This window comes from Aethalodelphis obliquidens, unplaced genomic scaffold, assembly GCF_003676395.1.
Source record: "Aethalodelphis obliquidens isolate GAN/ISIS:26980383/991018 unplaced genomic scaffold, ASM367639v1 scaffold47, whole genome shotgun sequence".
NCBI classification, from domain to species: domain Eukaryota; kingdom Metazoa; phylum Chordata; class Mammalia; order Artiodactyla; family Delphinidae; genus Aethalodelphis; species Aethalodelphis obliquidens.
The window spans coordinates 9,055,926-9,078,528 of record NW_020837991.1 but is presented as its reverse complement, the minus strand read 5'-3'; the positions used below and the strand labels follow the sequence as shown (position 1 = coordinate 9,078,528).

Here is a 22,603-nt window from a genome sequence, read left to right as displayed (position 1 = left end):
CCAAAGGAATAAATAGTAAGAAATGTTGCCACCACCGACCAGCACCCGTCTGGCAGGGTACTTCTCAGAGGCTGTGCAGCTGTCTCCACACTCCCTTTGGGACGAGACTGCTGTCTCCATCCTCAGGGATGCCTGGACCAATTCCTCCATGTGAGGCATGTGGTTTCCTCGCCTGGGAACAGGCTGCATGGTCTGCTTGCCTGATGTTTCCATATTCAGCTGCTTTTGAAGCAGCTTGGAAGTAAAGACAATGAATATGTTGGCAAAGAGTCTATTTTAATCGTTAGGGTAAAAAACTAGGTCCCCCAGGCCTTTATGTTTATAAAAGTAAAGGTTTCCAAGTAGGAAAAGACCTACGACTAGCTCACCAGGAACCAGACCAATGCCCTACAGCTCCATTCAATTTGGCAACACTGATTTGTCATAAGACTCTTGAGATTGCTCTTTTTTTTTTTTTTTTTTTGCAGTATGTGGGCCTCTCACTGTTGTGGCCTCTCCCGTTGCAGAGCACAGGCTCCGGATGCGCAGGCCCAGTGACCATGGCTCACGGGCCCAGTCCCTCCACGGCATGTGGGATCTTCCCGGACCGGCCACGAACCCATGTCCCCTGCATCGGCAGGTGGACCCTCAACCACTGCGCCACCAGGGAAGCCCTGCTCTTCTTAACACTGAATCTGTGTTAGTTCCTACTGTGTGGCTAGAGTACTTTTCCCCCAGGCCAGCACCCCACTGTCAGCCTCTCTTTGGGGTCTTATGATAATTTTAAAGAAGACAAAGTCTCACTGGTTCATGAGTCCTGGGGGATTTCACTGGTATCTCAATGTCCATCTGAGCATGATAGGCACCGGGGCACGAATATCTCTTGTCTGGCTCCAAAGAGGAATACTGGGCATGGCGCAGGCTCAGTCCCACTCAGTCCCAGGCCCCTTCTAACACCGTCACGAGCAGGCCGCCTGCCAGTGTGTGTCTGAAGTCAGCCTGCGTGTGACTGGCACTTGTCACTTGTCACATGTTTATCCTGGGGACTCCCTTCCCATCTCCTTGTGAGCTCCCGGCTTCTTGGGGCATTCGCTAGGACATCTTGGAACTGGAATACACCAAGGCTATCTCAGACAAGTCATCTGAATGACATAGATGACACAACAATTAAGTGAATGGCAAAATATTCTGGGACAAAGGGGTGTGTTGTCATATGTGGTTTATTTAATGATAAGAATTTGTAGAGAAAAATCTGGTAAACTTGCCTAGCCCCGGAGCAACATTGATTCCACCTTCTCGATTCTGGACTGGGTCTCCCAGGGCCTGAGGGAGACCCAATTTGCCCTGTTGCCGTATTGCGGCTGCGTAGTTGGTGGGTTCTCACAAGACCACTTCCTGCAAGGGATGGGTACACATTACTGGTGTGTACTAATGTCTGTTTTCCTTTTTGGGCACATGGAAATTACACGTCTCTGCCCCTTGCCGTTAGATTGTGACTCCTTCTGGACCAAGAAATGAAGGTGGACACAATGAGTGTTGATCTGGGCTGAGGTAGAAATGAGCCCACATGTGATTCTTGGAGTGTTTCCTTTTCCTGCTGCTCTGTGCTTGGAAGATTCCTGTGAGTTTATGGAGTCATACAATCAAAGTAGCCTGAATCATCAAAGTCCTGGGTGCTGCCCAACCCTATACAGGACTGAGCAAGGAGTAATCTTCTGCTGTGTGAAACCATTGAGATTTGGGGGATATTTGTTACTACAGTGGATGCTTGTCCTTTCCTGACAACTGTCTTTAAAAATTGTGTTGGTATGGTATGATGTATGTGTGTGTGTGTGAGCATGTGGGTGTATGACCAGTAGGGACCCGTAAGAGTGAGTCCTCAAAGAACATTCCATGGTTGGATGAAGATGACGTGCCTTGGTAGGAAGGGCTTAGTTTTTCAGTAAGACTCAAGGGAACCCCTCCCTGAGAAACAAGTGCCTTAGAGCATAAATCCAAAGAGGAGGAGGGTTGTATAGGGATGTTCAAACCAGAAAAACATGTAGTGTATATGGATCTATGGACTGGTCTATGACATTTGGCTCCTAAGAAATGGAACAATTTTTTATGTTTCAAAGTCACATTAAGTGCAATTTGAGCAACCGCTTACCAAGGATGGTTCTTCAGGCACAGGTTCACACCCTCTTGAGACTTATCATTATAATGTATTTGGGTTTGACTTCAAACTGCCAGCACCTTTGCTGGAGGGTTTTTCTGGGTGATCAGAGTGAGTTCTGCCCACTGTCAATGTTAGACTCACAACCCCTGAGAGCATCTCTTAGCTGATGGGTGAGGGGAGTGGGTGTTTAAATACGTCTGGCTTCCTGTGGTGTGTGCTTTCCGGAGGTCCAGTCACCCACAGTGGGGGCTTGTTTGAGAGCACACCCGTTAAAGGCAGTCCTCCCTGACTTGCCCCACTTCTCCACTCCCCTGCTGAGGTATCCTGGAGTTACTTCCCAAATAAGCTCCTTGCACTTAAATGCTTATCTCAGGCTGTGCTTCTGGGGGAACCCAAACCAAGACAATTCTTCCTGAGAATGACCGTTCATATCAGCTGAGGTAAAGGAAAACAAGGATAAGGGCTTTTGCACATTCTTGCATTGAAATGTGATTATAATCATGTAAATATTGGCTAATATGGTCATTGTGCTCCACGATTTGTAAAGTCCTTTCAAATATAATCAAGAAAATTACCTTGAGAAGTAGATTTTATTTTCCCAATTTTATAGAACTATTGGAAGTTCAGATAAATGAAGTACTTTAACCAAAGCTAAAAGGGAAAGAAAAAGTTTGCAGCCTGTGTAGCTTTGGGGCCAGGCAATGGAGTATGAGGGATGGAGAACGGGAGTCCCAAGCACTGGGGACTTTGTCACGGGTCCTGTCTCTTAATGTTGCTTCCCGAGTGGGCAGAGTTCACCTCTGATCTCTGTTCAGCCTCAGGAACTAAGTTTTGTTGAGAGTTGGTTCAGCATATAAAGTAGGCACATCTTGTATCCCATTCTGCACACCTCAATTCATGAGGTTCTGAAGGACATTTCTCTACATGGATTTACTTCCCTTCGGTCCTGGATTTTAATTTGGAATATACAGTCTCTCTATTAGCTATTAGGGCTGCCGTAACAAAATATCACAGACTGGGTGGTTTAAATGACCGAAGTGTTTTCCCACAGTTTTGGAGGCTAGAAGTCGGAGGGAGATCAGCATGTCAGCAGGTTGTTTGTCCTGAGGTCTCTCTGTTTGGCTTGTAGACGGCCACCTTCTGCTGTGTTCTCACATGTCTGTGTCCTAATCTCCTCTTTTTATAAGAACACCAGTCATATTGCATTAGAGCTCACCCATATTACCTCATGTCACCTTAATTACCTCTTCAAAGGCCAGTCTCCAAAAACAATCCCATTCTGATGTACCGAAGTTAGGACTTCAACATAGAAATTTTGAAGGAATGCAATTCAGCTTATAAACAGTCTGTGTGTCAACAGATCAGGGGCCTGGAATTTCAATTCTGTTTGGAACTTGGACCTCACCTTTTCTACCAGCCTTATTGGGTTGGAAGCAACTTAGTAGCATTGCTTCATTAATTCCCTAATTTTTAAAATCTAGCAGATACCGATTATGCATCTCCTATGTGTCAGATCCCATGAATGGAAGAAGAAACATGGTTGATGAAGGGTCATGATATAATTAATGGGAGAGGGAGACATGGTGATGGAGGGTGATAGAGCTCTATTGGGCCATGTGGAAAGACAAACCCCTTCCTTTTCTCTTCTCTCTCCACCAGGTCTGTATGATTCCTACATGCAGCCTTCCTCTAAGTGTTCTTGTCCCTGGCCTGCCATATCCCTTCCTGCCACGCAGAACGTTTCAGCCCCTTTCACCCGTGAGCCAAGGTCAGTAGAAGTGAGGCTCTTACACTGCCAAGAGAAGTTAGAAGTTGGTAGAACTTCTCCTGGGGAGCTGCAGGCAAGGCCCGAGGCCAACAGCCTAATGGGGCTGAGATAAAAACTGGGCAGCAGCATCAACTTCGGGGCCTGTGAAAGATTCCCTGTTGGGTAGGATGAAAGCTACAACGTTGTTCTGAAAAGGCATGCTGGGCCTAAGCAAAGGCAGCAGGATTTTCTCTCAGGGAGTCTGAAGATTTGATTTCATGTTGGGTGTCAGTTATGCTTAGAGGATGGCAGGAGTTGAGCCCTCTGTGAGGTCAAGAAAATGGAAACGACACTAGGTTTTTCACAAAAGGAATTTAATATGGGGAGTTTTATATACAGGTCTCGGAGGGCAGTAAAGGAGCAGAAAGGAGACACTGAGGTAGGACAGAGGTGAGTATGTAAAAAGCACTGTCCACTGCTAAGGATGGAGGGACAAAGGGAGAGACTGGTGTTTCATAATCTACTGGGTTAGGGTTAGGGTTAGAGAAGGGGCCCTGCACAGCCGGGTGTACCCCAGCTGGAGCTGATGCCTTTGAACCTTAGAAGCTCAGGGGATAGTCTCTGGGATGCTCAGAACTCTGAGCAGAGACCACTGCCTTGTTGGCACCTGGAGGGGTGACAACATGGTGGGTTCTCTATGTGCCCAAGTGAACCAAAGGCTGGAACCACCTCCGCCGCTGAAACGAGGGCCCTTCCTTGGGCAATACTGGCTGGACCAGCCAGCAGAAGGACAGAGCACATCTCTGCTCCCCGACTCCCATCTTCTGGTCTCCCTCTAGCGGCTACCTGTGGGCAGAAGCCAGCTGACAAAGGAAAAGTGCCGTTTGCAGAGTCCCAGTCCTGGTGTCACAAGGTAGAGGGTAGAGGGTAGATTTGGAGGAGAGACCATTCCTGAGTAACTGGCATAGGCATGGACAAGTCCAGCTCTGGGGCTGAGCAACTTGACTTGTTGCTAAGGCTGAGTCTCTGTTACTCAAGGACCAAGCCAAGGGAGATCAGAACTGCAACCTGAAGGTCAGCCTAAGAAGGAGTTTTCTGGTCCAGTGAGAGGAATACAGATTTAGGCGCCACCTGTTGTGGGTTCCCATGCTACCCTCTGCTCACCCACAGTGTGGAGCTGTGCACAGTTTTCCGTGCCTCTAAGCCCCCATTTCTTCATCTATAGCATGTAATCCTAATGTTCTCCTTTTAGAGACGTGTGTGAAGTGCTAGGCAGAGGGTCTGCCCCCTGTTTTCTGTTTACTTGTTTTCACACTTGTGTGGACGGGGAACGTTGCCTGCAGTTCCAGTTCCACAAGGATCGAGCCATCAGCCACTGCAGCCACTGCCCCAATGGTGCACCCTGAGAGGAATTCAGAATGGAAAGAACCAGGACGCATTCTTTGCTTTGGATATTGGCCCTAGATGGTAAGATGCACATCTAAGCCATAATTTCACTGAGCCCAGACTCTTGCATCTTCCCATACATAGAAAAGCACTAAAATCATTTACTCGAGTTGTGTGCTTTTTGCAATTAGCAGTATGTTTTTGATATTCTAGTAGTACAGTTTTTTCTATCTTGTTTTTTTTTTTTTTTTTTTAGTGAAAACCTCCAATATATTCTGGCTTCTCCCCAACGTCTTCAGAGCAACTCTGCAGAGATACTGAGAGGCTGTCTCCCAGGCTATAGTCCTCAGTAAATCCCCGAATAAAACTGAACTTGCAACTTTTAGGTTGTGTTTTCTTCAGTTGACACTTGCAATGCTATATAATTAAAATTCAAACTCCGTCTGAGGTCAAAATGGCTTTAGGGTCACAGCCATGGATTTTTGTCCTTGCTGACCAGATGTAGACTTATTGAGCTGGTTTCTGGGTTGTCTTTGTCAGGGACAGGGTTTTCTCTCAGGAGTGACACGGGGGAGGTGCAGAGGGACCAAAGATGGGGCAGTTCTGTTGGGAGACGTCAGCCCCTCTCATCACAGTCAAGTGAAATGAGTCCTCAAGCAGAATAAGGCAAGACCTCAGAATTTCCTCGGAGTGAAAAGCATGATTTCTCTTCCTTGTTAGCTTGGCTTGTGTCTGCTCCTAAACTAATTAGCTGTGAAAGGAAAAAAAAAACCAAAACCCAAGATATTGCATTTTAATTCTAATTTTTAATTCATGGTTTGAAAGCCCAGCCGGCAGCATTTTTAGCTGTGGTTCTTTCTGAGATGGATTGAATGCAGCCTTGTTTTCCTTCACTACGGGGAACACTTCCTTCTCAGGAACCCCTTCAGACACATGAATGTATACAGACGCACACACTACGCAGAGGTTAGTATAAACAAAATTAGCCCATAAATTTGCAGAGGGTTTTTTTGTTTTTAAAAAGATACACAAAAAGAAATGAGATTTCCTAGCCAGGGCTGCAGTGAGTAGTTAAACAGCCTGGACTGCTCTCTCTCTCTCTCTCTTTCTGTCTGTTTAGGTTTTCTTCAAGTGACTCCTTTGTGAGACGTAATTCTTGACAGAAACAGCCTGCATTAAAAAAAACTTAGAATAGCATTTCACCCAAACTTCTCAGGGAAACATTAGTTCCACAAGAGTTTAAGTAAATTTACACAGAAAAGGGAGTTCTGTGTCCAAATAAACTTGGGTAGAACCCTGTTAATCAGGATGGTAGGATCGTAGACTTTGTATGCTAATGCACTCTGCCAACCACAGAGGGGACTACTGTCTGCAGAATTTACTTCTCAAGGTCATTTGACACCCAACCTCCCCTACTCTTTTTTTTTGTTTCCATATATCATCTTTCCACCCAAGTGTTCAATGGGACACCAATTTGAGATCCTTGTTTCAGTGTCTTTTCTTTTGTGATTAGTGTGTGGTTGGTTACAGTGGGAATGTTTAGGGTTTGTGACCTTGCCCTGGTTCAGGAAATCAGAAGGATGGATGCTAGTTCCATGTGCTGGTTTGTCAGTGCACGTGGACATCCCCAAGAAGAGAAACCGCCAACTGGGAGCTCACCTTATGTTTTTGTTCTGATACTAGCCCCTGCTTATTAAGAAATGTAGGTTTGGGCTTCTCTGGTAGAATAGTGGTTAAGAATCCACCTGCCAATGCAGGGGACTTGGGTTCGAGCCCTGGTTGGGGAAGATCCCACATGCCGTGGAGCACTGAAGCCCGGGTGCCACAACTACTGAGCCTGTGCTGTAGAGCCCACGAGCCGCAACTACTGAGCCCGTGCGCCAGAGCTACTGAAGGCTGTGTGCCTAGATCCCGTGCTCTGCAACAAGAGAAGCCACCACAATGAGAAGCCTGCACACTGCAACAAAGAGTAGCCCCCGCTCACCACAACTAGAGAAAGTCCGCGCACAGCAACAAAGACTCAACACAGCCAGAAATAAATAAAAAATAAATAAAATTAAAAAAAAAAAAGAAATGTGGGTTGCTCTGAACCTGAGAAAGGGGGTGAGTTGAGGAAGACAGGCTGTGTAGAGAGGAGCTGAAGCCTTTTATATTTTTGTAAAAACTCACATTTTTGAGCTCAGTTGTGCCAGTGCAACCCATATTTCATTCTGCTGGGAGAACTTGGGGGTGGCAGTTAATCTGTAGTTTATTTTATTTTATTGAATTTTTCCAGTTTTATTGAGATAGAATTGACATACAATGTTCTTTCTTTTAAACATCTTTATTGGAGTATAATTGCTTTACAATGGTGTGTTAGTTTCTGCTGTATAACAAAGTGAATCAGCTATACATATACATATATCCCCATATCTCCTCCCTCTTGCGTCTCCCTCCTATATGTATACATATATTCCCATATCTCCCCATTATTGCATCTCTCTTCCACCCTCCCTATCCCACCCCTCTAGGTGGACATAAAGTACGAGCTGACCTCCCTGTGCTATTCAGCTGCTTCCCACTAGCTATCTATTTTACATTTGGTAGTGTATATATGTCCATGCCACTTTCTTACTTCGTTCCAGCTTACCCTTCCCACTCCCTGTGTCCTCAAGTCCATTCTCTATGTCTGTGTCTTTATTCCTGCCCTGTCCCTAGGCTCTTCAGAACCATTTTTTTTTTTTAGATTCCATATATATGTGTTAGCATACAGTACTTGTTTTTCTCTTTCTGACTTACTTCACTCTGTATGATAGACTCCAAGTCCATCAACCTAACTAAAAGTAACTCAGTTTTGTTTCTTCCTTTAAAATCTATTTTTATTTTTTAAATTTTTATTTATTTATCTTTTTAACATCTTTATTGGAGTATAATTGCTTTACAATGCTGTGTTAGTTTCTGCTTTATAACAAAGTGAATCAGCTATACATATACATATATCCCCATATCTCCTCCCTCTTGCGTCTCCCTCCTACCCTCCCTATCCCACCCCTCTAGGTGGACATAAAGTACGAGCTGACCTCCCTGTGCTATGCAGCTGCTTCCCACTAGCTATCTATTTTACATTTGATAGTGTATATATGTCCACGCCACTTTCTCACTTCGTCCCAGCTTACCCTTTCCCCTCCCCATGTCCTCAAGTCCATTCTTTACATCTTTATTCCCATCCTGCCCCTAGGTTCTTCAGGACCACTTTTTTTCTTTTTTAGATTCCATATATATGTGTTACCATACGGTATATATTTTTTCTCTTTCTGACTTACTTCACTCTGTATGACAGACTCTAGTTCCATCCACCTCGCTACGAATAATTCAATTTCATTCCTTTTTGTGGCTGAGTAATATTCCATTGTATATATGTGCCACATTTTCTTTATCCAGTTATCTGTTGATGGAGACTTAGGTTGCTTCCATGTCCTGGCTATTGTAAACAGAGCTGCAATGAACATTGCGGTTCATGACTATTTTTAAATTATGGTTTTCTCAGGGTATATGCCTAGTAGTAGGATTGCTGAGTCATATGGTAGTTCAATTTTTAGTTGTTTAAGGAACCTCCATACTGTTCTCTATAGTGGTTGTATCAATTTACATTCCCATGAACGGTGCTAGAGGGTTCCCTTTTCTCCACACCCTCTCCAGCATTTATTGTTTGTAGATTTTTTGATGATGGCCATTTTTAGATGATGACCGGTGTGAGGTGATACCTCATTGTACTTTTGATTTGCATTTCTCTAATGATTAGTGATGTTGAGCATTCTGTCATGTGTTTGTTGGCAATCTGTATATCTTTTTTGGAGAAATATCTATTTACGTCTTCTGCCCATTTTTTGATTGGGTTTTTTTTTTTTTATATTGAGCTGCATGAACTGCTTGTAAATTTTGGAGATTAATCCTTTGTCAGTTGCTTCATTTGCAAATATTTTCTCCCACTCTGAGGGTTGTCTTTTTGTCTTGTTTATGGTTTCCTTTGCTGTGCAAAAGCTTTTAAGTTTCATTAGGTCCCATTTGTTTATTTTTGTTTTTATTTCCATTTCTCTAGGAGGTGGGTCAAAAAGGATCTTGCTGTGATTTATCTCATAGAGTGTTCTATGTTTTCCTCTAAGAGTTTTATAGTGTCTGGCCTTACATTTAGGTCTTTAATCCATTTTGTGTTTATTTTCGTGTGTGGTGTTAGGGAGTGTTCTAATTTCATTCTTTTACATATAGTTGTCCAGTTTTCCCAGCACCACTCATTGAAGAGGCAGTCTTTTCTCCATTGTATATTCTTGACCCTTTTATCAAAAATAAGGTGATCATATGTGTGTGGGTTTATTTCTGGGCTCTCTATCCTGTTCCATTGGTCTATATTTCAATTTTTGTGCCAGTACCATACTGTCTTGATGACTGTAGCTTTATAGTATAGTCTGAAGTCAGGAAACCTGATTCCTCCAGCTCCATTTTTCTTTCTCAATATTACTTTGGCTATTCAGGTCTTTTGTGTTTCCATACAAATTGTGAAATTTTTTGTTCTAGTTCTGTGAAAAATGCCAGTGGTAGTTTGATAGGGATTGCATTGAATCTGTAGATTGCTTTGGGTAATAGAGTCATTTTCACAATGTTGATTCTTCCAATCCAATGACATGGTATATCTCTCCACCTGTTTGTATCATTTTTAATTTCTTTCATCAGTGTCTTATAGTTTTCTGCATACAAATCTTTTGTCTCCTTAGGTAGGTTTATTCCTAAGTATTTCTGTGAGATTTTAAAACATTATCATACAAGAATACATAGTTTTCTTTTATATTAAACAAGTAACCATTTCATGCCTGTGATTGTAAGTCCTTTCTCATCTTAATATTTTGTGATGAAGAACAGGATGCTCTGGGAGTATTTCAAAATGCTTGCTTTCCCCCTCCCTCTGTTGTAAGGGGATTCTTCTCCAAGCTTCACTGTGAGGAGCTGGGAGAGCTCCTGGAGTTAAAACTCATAAAAGTGTGGGACGTGTCCCTCCCTGGAGTATTTAACTCTCAAATGTGCCACCCTGAGCCCCTAGCATTCGTCAGTTGCAGTTTTTTTCCTGCCCAGTGCTGTTCCCACGGAGGTCTATGTTCCACTAAGTTGTGCCTCTCCGAACGCACCTGTCTTGGAGCAGCAGTTTGCCCATGATTTCAGTTCTTGATGAACCTGAGAGGAACTGTTGATTCTCAATTTGTTCTGCCCTTTTCTCATTGTGAGGGCAGGAGCAGCCACACACAAGCTCCTGACAGGAAGGAAGTCCTCCACTGTTAAAGTTTTACACTTTTGTTTTTCTCTTTTTTGTTGATTCCCATAGTGAAATGTTTGTCTATGTTATGGATCTTTTTGCAAAGCAAGTTCTTTTACTGATGCTTCTTTTGGTGGTTGAAATGAATTCTTTTTAGTTTTTATGTTTAGTAATTTCCCCCTCTTTCTTTCTTTCAGTTTTATTTCACCACTCTTCTTCTAGCGTTTTGAGTTAGTTTATTTTTTTCCCATTATCTCTTGATTTTACTTTGATGCCTTTGTTCTGCTAACTCCATAGGAAAATGGATGATCTGTATGTTACTAGGTCATAAGCCTCTTCAGGGCGAGGGTCATTCGTGTTTTCCTCACCACTGTACCTCAGTTCAAAACACAGCATGAAGCACAAAGAAAGCGCATAATCCACAGTGGTTGGATAAGTGAATGAATAAATGGATGAATGCTAGATTTAGGGTGTTTGTCTTATTCCATATATTTTCCCTGTTTAAGTTTATTTGGCTGTTTCTTTTTTTTTTTTTTATGTGGTATGCAGGCCTCTCACTATTGTGGCCTCTCCCGTTGCAGAGCACAGGCTCGGGACGCGCAGGCTCAGAGGCCATGGCTCACGGGCCCAGCCGCTCCACGGCATGTGGGATCTTCCCGGACTGGGGCACGAACCCGTGTCCCCCGCATCGACAGGCGGACTCTCAACCACTGCGTCACCAGGGAAGCCCTGGCAACATTAAATGTTCTGCATAAAAAAGTGTTGCTTCTTTGATCAAATTGTACTATATATGCAATTTTATATCTTGCTTTGTAAAATTTAATCTGGTTATAATATTTTTTAATAAAGTTTTTAATAATGTTATTACAGATTCATTTCTATTCACTGGATGTATCATATCTTACTTAAATATTAACCTATTGATGTAAATTTGAGGTATTGCCAATTATTTTTGTTATTAAAAGAAATTATGGGAATATTTTTATGCCCGGAATTTTTAAAGTATTATAGAAAGTTTCTTCACAATGAAAACCCTGTAGTGAAGTCTATGGGTCAAAGACATGAATATTTAATTGTTACATTTTAACACATGGTTTTCCAAAAGGGTAGTTCAAAATTTGGTAGCCACCAGCAGTATATGAATGTAATCATCTCTCTGCAGCTTTGCTGATTTGGGGTGCTGTCCATTCCTGTCTCCCATCTCTGGACCAGTGCTCCTTGCACTACACTGTCATGAGTTTTTGTCTCTTTTCAGATCCTTAGAAACTTTCCCCGATTTCTCAAATGCAAAGAAGCTGAGAGACAGAAATATCAAAAATTAAGATAATTCACTTCATTATTTACTTCACTTATTCTTCTACTTAAAATAAATTAAGATTGCTTAAGCCTTTTTAGAGCCACAGAAGTACAAAGGAGAAAATAAGCCCCAAATGGCTCCTTTACGATTGAATGCATTTCACAGGTTGAAGAAGTCAACCGTGCATGGTGGAAGGGAATGGGAAGTGAAAGCCTCCTTTCCCATTTTCCTCTCCTGGAGGTAATGTATCTTTGATTCTTTTTAGAATAAATATATATATACACTTAGTGACGAATTTAGAATATTTCATAGACTCTAAGATGCTTTGTGCCAGCCCTTTTCTGGCCTTACCAGAAAGTGCCAATGGACGTTCTTTACAGAAACCTCACCACTGCTGCCTGACTGGCAGTGGCTGTGAGAGGTCCTGGCTCTAAGAGAAGAGGCATTTTTTTAAAGAAAGGGTATGTTCATCACAGAGTCAACAGGGTCTAACAGGGTATATTTATTTCCATATTTTGAAATCTATTATAAAAGGGTCATATTTTTCAGAGCGTTCTGTATCTTGCAGAGGAGTTAAAAAAATTACATCAGGTCACACAATTAATAATAGGAGGAGCAGAATTTGAAACAGATTCATCTGCTGTGGAATCACATATTTAAAAAAAAATTTTATCTGCTTTTTTTTTTGAAGGTTGATTTTAACGAACGAAAATTTCTGTATAAAAACATTTAAACTTTATCAAATGCTTTAAAAATACACATACACACACATACAGGTCCAAATCCAATACAGAATCTTTTGAACATTATCATTTTTCACCTCAGCGTAACGTGTAGAGGGATTTCTGGATAAAATTTACATGTGAAAAAGACCCATAGTCTTACACATACACACACACAAGAGTACACAATCACAATCAGGAAGAACTAAAGTATATGGTAAGAATGCAAACAGGATGGGAATGAATTTCTTGTAAAGCTTATATAAATGAACGCTACATGAGTAAAACAAATTTCTAGACCAAGAGAAGATGCAGAGAGGGGGAAGAGAAAGCAGAGGTTAGTCTAACTCATTAATAAATAGTTTGAGAAGGTCATTCAAGAACAGTGAATTTGGGGAGTTATAGATAATCCCTAGTTTTCACCACCTCAAATTCTGTGAATCTGATAACTGATGATGCTTTGAAAGCGTCTATGTTTTCATTTTTTGTAGGTCTTGATTTGTTCATCATTATTTAGGTGTGGTTTGTCCCTTTTGGTGTTAATTCCTCCATTCTCGCTTAGTGTTATATCCAATTCACCAGAAGAGCCACAGTAAGAAATGATGGCAAGCACAGAGGACCGCAAGGGTGGCAGTCATGAATGGCAGTTAATAAGAGCCAGACTGCCTGGGTTTGCATTTCAGTGTCACTAGCAGCTAGCTGCCTGTTACTCAGCAAGCTCCTCGGCCACTCTATGTCTCATTTCCTCATCTTCAATTAGGGATCATTATTACCCACTTCACATAGGGCTATTAAGAGGATTTAAACAAGATAATCCATTTAAAGAATTTATCACACTGCCTGGCACAACTAAATGTGCAAAAAATGTTAGCTGAAGTTACTATTAGTCATAGAATTACAGGGGAATCAAAAGAAGAATTTTCTTCTTTCTCTGTATTTCTCTTTGATGAGGTTTTCAGAGGCAAAAAAGATTGAGGATCTAGTCTTATGAATATAGATGTTTGCTTTTATGTTAGAAAAAAAATACATGGCTCCATATCACAAAATTTAACATCTTTCCATTAAACATCACACAATTCTCATCATCATTATGCCCTACACACACCTTAAATGATGTGGAGTTTCTATTGATATTCATCAACAATAGGGTCCAGAAATTTTAAAAAAGAAATAGTTGCAGAAATGCATGTTGGGCAGTAATCTGTGGGTGCCCTAAAAGCTTGGGCCAACACAGATGCCTGGGATTCTGCCTCCAAGGCCTGGACCCGCCCACACACAGTCAGATGGGTCAGGTTCCTGCAGCCCTTCAAAGCTCCATTTGAGACCCCCTTCAAGAGGGGAGTTCCCAATAGGTGAAAGAAGCAGCAGCCACTGAGGATGGAATGCCCCACACCTACTTCAGTACGATATGATAGCTATCATTGGTTTCTGCTTTCATTGTGTCCAGAATAAAACAGGCTTCTTCCTGAAAGCTCTGTATCATCTCATCACTAATGAGCACACGGATTCCTGTGGGCCCCTGCTTGTGGACCTGGCTGATCTGGCAAGGGGAAACGCTGAAAAGCTGAGCAATTTTTTTCTGTCAGTTCAACATCTGTCAGTTCTTCTAGGTAGATGGTATGGTAAACGAAGAAAGTATTTGGGTCTCCATCCTCATGCTTCTCCTGCTGTTGTTGCTGCTCCCCCAGCTGCAAGGGTTCCTGACAAACATAAATGGTTAGACTTGGGTTCACATCAGGCCTTTTAATGCATTAAAAAGTCTGATTCCATCTGCAGGGCCACAGATTTGAATCACATCATCTCTAGTTAGTTTCAACAAATCTGCCCCTGAAAAGTTTGTAAAAAGCCTCGTGAATGTGGAAAAACGGTTTCGATGCAACCACTGCAGAACCTCCTGAGGTGTGGTTGTTGGCAGGAGGTTACCTGTGACTGGAGGGGCCACTGGCTGGTGATTTGGTGAACCATTTCCTTCCCCAAGAGAAAGACTGCTATGGGAACTGTAGAAGCCAGGTGATGGGGAATTATTGACATACGTGATCTCAGGCCATGGAGAACACTCTGTGAGTATAGTTGTCTCATAGGAAGGTTGATACTTCTCCTTCTCATGAGGCATTCGTTTTTCCATTTTCTCCCTGTCTGTTTTTTGTTTTCTGTCTGCACCTTTGGGCTTGAAGACTTCGATCTGGCAGCTGGCTGAGTGTAAGCGCTCAGTATATTCCCCATTCTTATTCTCCTTGAAGGTATCAATTTGTACTCGAAATGGCACTCCCTTCTCTCCACCATGTTTCCTCATAGTGAACTCTGTGCTAATACAATGCACCTGAATAAACACAGATGTCCTCCTTGCAGGGTCCCACAGGAACTCCACTGTATTTAGTTGGTTTGGATTAGCCCTAGGATCGATTATACCCACAGACATTGGGATATCAAGAATGCTATCTCCAGGTGGGTTCCATCTCCAGCCTTCCAGCTGCTGATGTTCAGTGTATTGTAGCCGTCTGTCATGGAACACAACATGGAATACACTCTTCACCAATTTGCCATTAATTTCTGGTAGTTCTCCAAGTTTCCTGTTGTCTAGTATTCGGATTTCATAAGACTGGCCTTGATTGAGATATGTCAGGGTTTCATCATGGAGTTTCACTGCTGGAGAGGTGGCAGCACAAAGCACATATTGAAAAGGGAGGATTTTATTCTCATTGTCTGGAGGCAAACTTGACTCTTCTTGCTTAAAAATGGGCAATGCTAGGACATCACTCATGCTACAGGCACCAGCACGCAGTTGTGGCCGATCCCGGATAATCTAGCATCAGAGTCCTGCACAGCCGGGATTCAGTCACCTCATCCGTCAGAGGCAGCTTCAGAGCCCTGGCTGCTTCCTTTTGCCCCAGGAGACACCGTTTCTAGTACAAAGGCGAGTAGTGTGAGTCTACCCAACGGGGGCAAGACTGCAAGACTGTAGAAAACTCCAAACCAAGATCTCCCACGCAATACTCACCAGCTGCCCCCAAGCCGCACCCGCACTGCACGCACAACTAATCTCCCGCACCCTATGCTCCTCGCTCTTGGCTGCCCTGACTTCCAGAATCCCTGCCCCTCCCCCTCCCCCTCCCCCCTCCCCAGCCCTCTCGGGCCGCGCGAGGGTCCTTTGGCTTAACTCTTCCAGACTGCCCAAAGGCAACCCTGGACTCCTCTCACTTCTACTCTTTGGGCTCTCGCCTTGAACTCGTGGTGGGCACTCGCTGCTTTCCAAACGGACCAGCAGCAGCCACCCGCTGCCTACCCTGCGCTCCCACGCCGCTTTTGCAACTTTTCCCCCACCCCTTTCTGCGGGAAACCCCCTCCCCCTCGGGAACCGGTCTCCTTTCCCCTCCCGGCCTCTCTTCCCGTCAGTCCCAAGATCACTTCTGGTAACGCCTTCTCAATCCCATGGCTCTTAGGACCAAATCCAGGTTCCTGCTGAGTTGCCTCCCTGCCCCGTGCAGCCCCCCACGGCCTGGAAGCATGGATGGAGAAAGCTCAGCACTGGCTTGAATCCCAGACTCACCAGGCTCCTCCAGCGACCGCAGCCCCATCACCAAACAATCATGGCACCCTCTTCCTTCACCCTATCTGCTTCCTTTTATTCCCATTAATGTGACTACTAGAAAACTTTATTTTAATTATTTATTTTAAATTTATTTCATTGAGGTACAGTTGGTTTACAATGTTGTGTTAATTTCTGCTATACAGCAAAGTGATTCAGTTACACATACATATTCATCCTTTTTCATATTCTTTTCCACTATGGTTTATCACAGGATATTGGGTATAGTTCCAATAGTGGGGTTTGGGCAAGGGATTGCATGCCTAGTGAAGGAGTGAGCCGTATGCATCATATTTTTGCAAAATGGCCTTCAGTTCTAGGTGTTACAGAAATATTTTACACAAAATGATGAACCCGACAGTTATCTCAAATTTAGAGCTGAGGAACTTTCCTAGGACAAGCTCAGAGGCAGGTGAAGAACTTGGTAGTGGAGTAAGCTTTGGTTGCCAGCAGGAAGCAAGGCTGTTGCATTGACTCTGGCCTTGACTCAACGTAAAACATTGAACTAATCGTTCCTCTGTGCCTCAGTTTCCTCATCTGCAAAATGGGAGAAGCTGGACTGAAATACGAATATACCTTAAATTCAACAATTCTATGACAGTTTCTTTGAACCTATAGTTTTGTTGGGTAGGAAGAAAAAACTTCATAGAAATTGGTGTTCAGGGATGAAGTTTTTTCAGCTTTGGCTGGTAGCAGTAAGAATTATTCCTACTTAAAACTTTCAAAAGGAGACTTCCCTGGTGGTCCAGGGGTTAAGACTCCATGCTTCTGGAGTTTCTCAGTTTTCCTGGATATTTCCCAGTCTACAGGAGCCGTGTGCCTGACAGGGTCTTGGTGCTCTGGCTGGGTGTGAGGCGTGAGCCTCTGAGGTGGGAGAGTCGAGTTCAGGACATTGGGCCACCAGAGGATTCCCGGCACCACATAAGATCAAATGGCGAAAGCTCTCCCAGAGATCTCCATCTCAACACTGAGACCCAGCTCCACTCAACGACCAGCAAGCTCCAGTGCTGGAAACCCCATGCCAAACACCTAGCAAGACAGGAACACAACTGCACCCATTAGCAGAGAGGCTGCCTAAAGTCATAATAAGTTCACAGACACCCCAAAACACACCACCAGATGCAGTCCTGCCCACGAGAAAGACAGGATCCAGGCTCACCCGTCAGAACACACACACAAGTCCCCTCGACGAGGAAGCCTACACAACCCACTGAACCAATCACACCCACTGGGGACAGACACCAAAAACAACAGGAACTATGAACCTGAAGCCTGTGAAAAGGAGACCCCAAACACAGTAAGTTAAGCAAAATAAGAAAACAGAGAAATAAACAGCAGATGAAGGAGCAAGGTAAAAGCCCACCAGACCAAACAAATGAAGAGGAAATAGGGAGTCTACCTGAAAAAGAATTCAGAGTAATAATAGTAAAGATGATCCAAAATCTTGGAACTAGAAAGGAGAAAATACAAGAAACATTTAACAAGGACCTAGAAGAACTAAAGAACAAAAAAACAATGATGAACAACACAATAGATGAAATTAAAAATTACCTAGAAGGAATCAATAGCAGAATAACTGAGGCAGAAGAATGGAAATGACCTGGAAGATAAAACGGTGGAAATAACTACTGCAGAGCAGAAAAAAGAATAAAAAGAATTGAGGACAATCTCAGAGACTTCTTGGACAAAATTAAACACTCCAACATTCGAATTATAGGGGTGCCAGAAGAAGAAGAGAAAAAAAAAAAAAGGACAGAGAAAATATTTGAAGAGATTATAGTTGAAAACTTCCCTAATATGGGTAAGGAAAGAGTCAATCAAGTCCAAGGAGCACAGAGAGTCCAATAGAGGATAAAACCAGGGAGAAACATGCCAAGACACATATTAATCAAACTATCAAAAATTAAACACAAAGAAAAAATATTAAAAGCAGCAAGGGGAAAGCAGTAAATAATATACAAGTGAATCCCCTAAAGGTTAACAGCTGGTCTTTCAGCAGAAACTCTGCAGGCCAGAAGGGAGTGGTAGGACATATTTAAAGTGATGAAAGGGAAAAACCTACAACCAAGATTACTCTACCCAGCAAGGATCTCATTCAGATTCAACGAAGAAATTAAACACTTTACAGATAAGCAAAAGCTAAGAGAATTCAGCACCACAAAACCAGCTGTACAACAAATGCTAAAGGAACTTCTCTAGGCACGAACACAAGAGAAGGAAAAGATTTACAATAACATACCCAAAACAATCAAGAAAATGGTAATAGGAACATACATATTGATAACTACCTTAAATGTAAATGGATTAAATGCTCTAACCAAAAGACAGAGACTGGCTGAATGGATACAAAAACAAGACCTACACATATGCTGTCTACAAGAGACCCACTCCAGACCTAGGGACTCATACAGACTGAAAGTGAGGGGATAGAAAAAGATATTCCATGCAAATGGAAATCAAAAGAAAGCTGGAGTAGCAATTTTCATATCAGACAAAAGAGACTTTAAAATGAAGACTATTACAAGAGACAAAGAAGGAAACTACATAACGATCAAGGGATCAATCCAAGAAGAAGATATAACAATTATAAATATTTATACACCCAACATAGGAACACTTCAGTACATAAGGCAAATGCTAACAGCCATAAAAGGGGAAATCGACAGTAACACAATCATAGTAGGAGACTTTAACACCCCACTTTCACCAATGGAAAGATCATCCAAAATGAAAATAAACAAGGAAACACAAGCTTTAAATGATAGTTTAAACAAGATGGACTTAATTGATATTTATAGGACACTCCATCCGAAAACAACAGAATACATTTTCTTCTCAAGTGCTCATGGAACATTCTCCAGGAAAGATCATATCTTGGGTCACAAATCAAGCTTTGGTAAATTTAAGAAAATTGAAATCATATCAAGTATCTTTTCTGACCACAATGCTATGAGACTAGATGTCAATTACAGGAAAAAAAATCTGTAAAAAAATATAAACACATGGAGGTAAACAATACACTACTAAATAACCAAGAGATCACTGAAGAAATCAAAGAGCAAATCAAAAAATACCTAAAACAAATGACAATGCAAACACGATGACCCAAAACCTATGGGATGCAGCAAAAGAAGTTTTAAGAGGGAGGCTTATAACAATTCAATCCTACCTCATAAAACAAGAAACATGTCAAATAAACAACCTAACCTTACACCTAAAGCAATTGGAGAAGGAAGAACAAAAAAAACCCAAAAGAAGCAGAAGGAAAGAAATAATAAAGATCTGATCAGAAATAAATGAAAAAGAAAAGAAGGGAATGATAACAAAGATCAATAAAAGTAAAAGCTGGTTCTTTGAGAAGATAAACAAAATTGATAAACCATTAGCCAGACTCATCAAGAAAAAAAGGGAGAAGAATCAAATCAGTAGAATTATAAATGAAAAAGGAAAAGTAACGACTGACACTGCAGAAATACAAAAGATTGTGAGAGATTTCTACAAGCGACTATATGCCAATAAAATGGACAACCTGGAAGAAATGGACAAATTCATAGAAAAGCACAACCTTCTGAGACTGAATCAGGAAGAAATAGAGAATATAAATAGACCAATCCCAAGCACTGAAATGGAAACTGTGGTTAAAAATCTTCCAACAAACAAAAGCCCAGGACCAGATGGCTTCATAGGCGAATTCTACTAAACATTTAGAGAAGAGCTAACACCTATCCTTCTCAAACTCTATATAAATATAGCACAGGGAGGAACACTTCCAAACTCATTCTATGAGGTCATCATAACCCTGATACCAAACCCAGACAAAGATGCCACAAAAAAGACAACTAAAGGCCAATATCACTGATGAAAATAGATGCAAAAATCCTCAACAAAATACTAGCAAACAGAATCCAACAGCACATTAAAAGGATCATACACCATGATCAATTGGGGTTTATCCCAGGAATGCAAGGATTCTTCAATATACACAAATCAATCAATGTGTTACACCATACTAACAGATTGAAGGAGAAAAACCATATGATCTTCTCAACAGATGCAGAAAAAGCTTTTGAGAAAATTCAACACCGATTTATGATAAAACCCTCCAGAATGTAGGCATAGAGGGAATTTTCCTTAACCTAATTAAGGCCATATATGAGAAACCCACAGCCAACATCATTCTCAATGTTGAAAACCTGAAACCATTTCCACTAGGATCAGGAACAAGACAAGGTTGCCCACTCTTACCACTCTTATTCAACATAGTTTTGGAAGTTTTAGCCACAGCAATCAGAGAAGAAAAAGAAATAAAAGGAATCCAAATTGGAAAAGAAGAAGTAAAGCTGTCACTGTTTGCAGATGACATGATACTATACATAGAGAATCCTAAAGATGCTACCAGAAAACTACTAGAGCTAATCAATGAATTTGGTAAAGTATCAGGATACAAAATTAATGCACAGAAATCTCTTGCATTCCTATACACTAATGGTGAAAAGTCTGAAAGATAAATTAAGGAAACACTCCCATTTACCATTGCAACAAAAAGAATAAAATACCTAGGAGTAAACCACCTAAGGAGACAAAAGACCTGTATGCAGACAACTATAAAACCCTGGTGAAAGAAATTAAAGATGATACAAACAGGTGGAGAGATATACCATGTTCTTGGATTGGAAGAATCAACATTGTGAAAATGAGTATACTAGCCAAAGCAATCTACAGATTCAGTGCAATCTGTATCAAACTACCAATGGCACTTTTCACAGAACTAGAACAAAAAATTTCACAATTTGTATGGAAACACAAAAGACCCCGAATAGCCAAAGCAATCTTGAGAAAGAAAAATGGAGCTGGAGGAATCAGGCTCCTGGACTTCAGACTATACTACAAAGCTACAGTAATCAAAAGAGTATGGTACTGGCACAAAACAGAAATATAGATAAATGGAACAGGAAAGAAAGCCCAGAGATAAACCCATGTGTCTATTGTCGACTAATCCATGACAAAGGAGGTAATAATATACAATAGAGAAAAGACAGCCTCTTCAATAATTGGTGCTGGGAAAACTGGACAAATACGTGTAAAATAATGAAATTAGAACACTCCCTAACACCATACACAAAAATAAACTCAAAATGGATTTAAGACGTAAATATAAGGCCAGACACCATCAAACTCTTAGAGGAAAACATAGGCAGAACACTCCATGACATAAATCACAGCAAGATCGTTTTTGACCCACCTCCTAGAGAAATGGAAATAAAAACAAAAATAAACAAATGGGACCTAATGAAACTTAAAAGCTTTTGCACAGCAAAGGAAACCATAAACAAGACAAAAAGACAACCCTCAGAATGGGAGAAAATATTTGCAAATGAAGCAACTGACAAAGGATTAATCTCCAAAATTTATAAGCAGCTCATGCAGCTCAATATCAATAAAATAAAGAACCCAATCCACAAGTGGAAGAAGACCTAAATAGACTTTTCTCCAAAGAAGGTATACAGATTGCCAACAAACACATGAAAGGATGCTCAACATCACTAATCATTAGAGAAATGCAAATCAAAACTACAATGAGGTATCACCTCACACCGGTCAGAATGGCCATCATCAAAAAATCTAGAAACAATATATGCTGGAGAGGATGTGGAGAAAAGGGAACCCTCTAGCACTGTTGGTGGGAATGTAAATTGATACAGCCACTATGGAGAACAGTATGGAGGGTCCTCAAAAAAGTAAAAATAGAACTACCATATGACCCAGCAGTCCCACTACTGGGCATATACCCTGAGAAAACCATAATTCAAAAAGAGTGATCTACCACAATGTTCATTGCAGCTGTATTTAGAATAGCCAGGACATGGAAACAACCTAAGTGTTCTATGACAGATGAATGGATAAAGAAGATGTGATACATACATATAATGGAATATTCCTCAGTCATTAAAGGAAATGAAATTGAGTTATTTGTAGTGAGGTGGATGGACGTAGAGACTGTCATACAGAATGAAGTAAGTCAGAAAGAGAAAAACAAATACCGTATGCTAATACATATATATGGAATCTAAAAAAAAAAAAAAGTTCTGAAGAACCTAGGGGCAGTACAGGAATAAAGACGCAGACAGAGAATGGAGTTGAGGACACGGGAAGGGGGAAGGGTAAACTGGGATGAAGTGAGAGTGTGGCATTGACATATATACACTACCAAATGTAAAATCGATAGCTAGTGGGAAGAAGCCACATAGCACTGGAGATTGGCTCTGTGCTTTTTGTCCGCTTAGAGGGGTGGGATAGGGAGGGTAGGAGGGAGACGCAAGCGGGAGCAGATATTGGGATGTATGTCTATGTACAGCTGATTCACTTTGTTATACAGCAGAAACTAACACACCATTGTAAAGCAACTATACTCCAATAAACATGATAAAAAACAAAACAAAACACTGT

The 22,603-nt window shown here is 41.7% G+C and overlaps 1 pseudogene; it reads right to left on the bottom strand.

Moving 5' to 3' along the window:
• Window positions 1-13,453: 13,453 nt before the first annotated feature.
• Window positions 13,454-15,348, bottom strand: LOC113607235 (alpha-globin transcription factor CP2 pseudogene; annotated as a pseudogene).
• Between the last annotated feature and the right edge of the window lie 7,255 nt (window positions 15,349-22,603).